Consider the following 2,950-nt stretch of genomic DNA (forward strand, 5'->3'; position numbering starts at 1 on the left):
ATTGCGAACTAGGTAGAGGTACTTAGCTTCGTTTCGTAGCAGAAATGTTTGACAATAGATTGGGGACTTATTAAAAGCCTTCCAATTTCAGTTTCATTAAATTGAAGTGCTTCGCGCATATAAAGACACTTCAATCAAATCAAATGATCTAAAGAGCAATTCGGAAGTAGGTGCAGGGGGACTGCAGGAAAAGAATAAAAAAATATACCGATTTGGACGGTCATTTTGTTGGATGTCGGTATACAAAATAATTGATTTCGGTAAAATAGCCTTTGGAGTGGAAAAAAACATGTAGAGTAGATAAAAACTCTATATACAGTTATGCCATGCTAAAAATGTCAAGAGGCTTGTTTTTTTTTTAATGTACCTATTGGTCTTGGTACAAAAATAAGACAAATAAAAACAGATATTAAGATCAGTGAAATATCGACCATCAACTTGTAAAAAATATACATTCTAATTTTACATAACATTCTGTAACATAGTTCTGTTGAGTGATATTTCAAAGGGGCTTATTTCCATTATAATATAAAATAAAAAAAACTATGAATGCCATTATCATTGTTATTTGATAATTAAATGTTGTTAAACACAACACGTACTAGCAAATAAACATATCAACCAGCGGATCTATGACAAACCGTAATTATCAGGGGCCTTTATTTATAACCATTACTTGGGTAATAGGTTAAACATTGTACCCACGAGTATCCTAACTAATATTATAAATGCGAAAGTAACTGTGTCTGTACGTCTGTCTGTCTGTTACTTTTTCACGCCATAACTACTGGACGGATTTGAATGAAATTTGGTATACATATTATGGTCTAGACCCTGACAAAGAACATATATAGGCAACTTTTATCTATACCGGAATCCCCACGGAAAAACTTTTTAAGGCGAAGCGAAGCTCGCGCGAACAGCTAGTTATACATATAAATGAACTAAGCGTCGCCCGTCTTTTCAACGTAAACAAAACGGCAGGGGGTAATTATCTTTATTAATACACACATCACTTTAACTACCACTAATGACTGTTTCTTCGAAGTAGACTTTATCATTCATTCGTGTGGGTGTAGCACTGGGGGACTAATGCAACTGATCAATAATACATATCGTTTTACCACCGATGGTCGCATTTCCTTCACACGTGGAGAATTGTAAATATAAATAAAGACTGTCAAAATTGAGAAAATTTTAAAATATATTTATGCCTAATTTGTTAAAATTAAATGAAATTTGGAATATACCTACCTGATTTATAAAATGGCCTATGAGGCGTTTGTTAAAAAAAAAAAAGTTCCTTTTTGGAGAAATAGATGGCGTTTTCTGGGGTTGTACCAACTTTCAAACCCTCAGAACACACTCAGATCACAATATGTTATTCTGTGAGGCTAACGAAATGTGAAAGTGACGTAGGTAGGTAGAATTGTAGTATTATTTTCTCTATGATGTCGATGTCACTGTTGCTTCAGCGTTCAGTGCGATTGTGCGTACAGCCGTTCTTTTCAAGTTTTCTCAGTTTCCTTGTGTTTCTCCTGTATTAATTGAGTTGTTTATTTTTTTTTTATAAAAACAGGCATTATATAGTTAGATTACATTTTTGTTTGACAGCGCCATTAAACCGAAATGGTTTGTCTTGGCACATTAAAATGAATTTACACATATAGTAGGTACAATATTACGATACATTCACGGTTAAACATTACAGTACATTAATCGGTGAAGTATTATACTTATAGGTATTATCTTAACACATCGTACGCTCCTGACTTAATATAAAAGCAAGTACTTATTTTATTGTGAGTAAAAACTTTATTAGCGTTAGTTAAAGTCAGCTACACCGGGCTCGCGGCAAAAACGTCGTAACCGCCATGCAAACAGCGTCGCTTACGCGTTTCGGTCGGTAGCCCGCTTGAACTGGTTCAGTCATAGATCATAGATAAGAGTTTTTATGGATGGCAGCTATATACAGGTTGCTCTTTAATAGAAAGACAGATATTAGTTTTATGATTATAAATTTAGTTTATAGGTATGTTTTAAAGCATTTTGTTTAATAAAAATAGGTAGGTACTATACGTAAGTATAATATGGTTGTTTATTTAGGTAGGTAGGTTTTTTACAAAGTATTCTTTTAGTTTATTTTTCAGGTTTTTATTATTTATTTCATTTTTAAGTGTGGTTGGCAATTCATTAAATAGTGTAGGAACTATGTATTTATTCGTTCTACGTCCGTATATATTTTTAAAGCGTGCAGTTGTCATTTTTTTGTTGGTGATGCTTCTAGTATGTATTTTGTGTTCGATAGGATTTAGCATGTTGTGTTGGTCGTATTGCTCAACGATCAGCGCGTATTCCACCCGTCTGTGGACCGGTAATATCCCACAGTAGTGGAATAGTCTCTGATATTCACCTTTACATTTTTGTTTAATTTTTGGTGGTACAATCTTTTTTAGTAGTCTTATTTGTAAATTGCATATTTTGTCGAGATAGGATTTATAGGTTCGTCCATAGCTTGTGATTCCATAGAATATTATGGATTCCACAAGTGCTTTATACATATTTAATAAAACACTGTACGGTACCTTGTATTTAAGTATGGATATTTTGGCAAGGACTCCTCTAAGTTTATCACATACCTTATTGACATGTGGCTCCCAATTAAATCTATCATCTATGATGAGACCAAGGTAAGTTGCTGTTTTGACTTGTTCAATTGTTTCGCAGTTATTGCAGTTGTTCGTGTGTAAGCAATCATGGTTATGTGCTATCAATCTTACATGATGGTCTGTAGGGTTGTGGCTGGATCTTATGTGCATCATTTGGGTTTTTTGAGCGTTTAGAATTAGTCCTGCATCATGTGACCATTTTACCAACGCTGTGAAATCTTTTTGTAGCTTTTTCATTGCCTCTGTCACACTTTTGTCCGCTGCTATTAAACAAGTGTCAT

This window comes from Plutella xylostella, chromosome 22 (assembly GCF_932276165.1).
Source record: "Plutella xylostella chromosome 22, ilPluXylo3.1, whole genome shotgun sequence".
Lineage (NCBI taxonomy): Eukaryota > Metazoa > Arthropoda > Insecta > Lepidoptera > Plutellidae > Plutella > Plutella xylostella.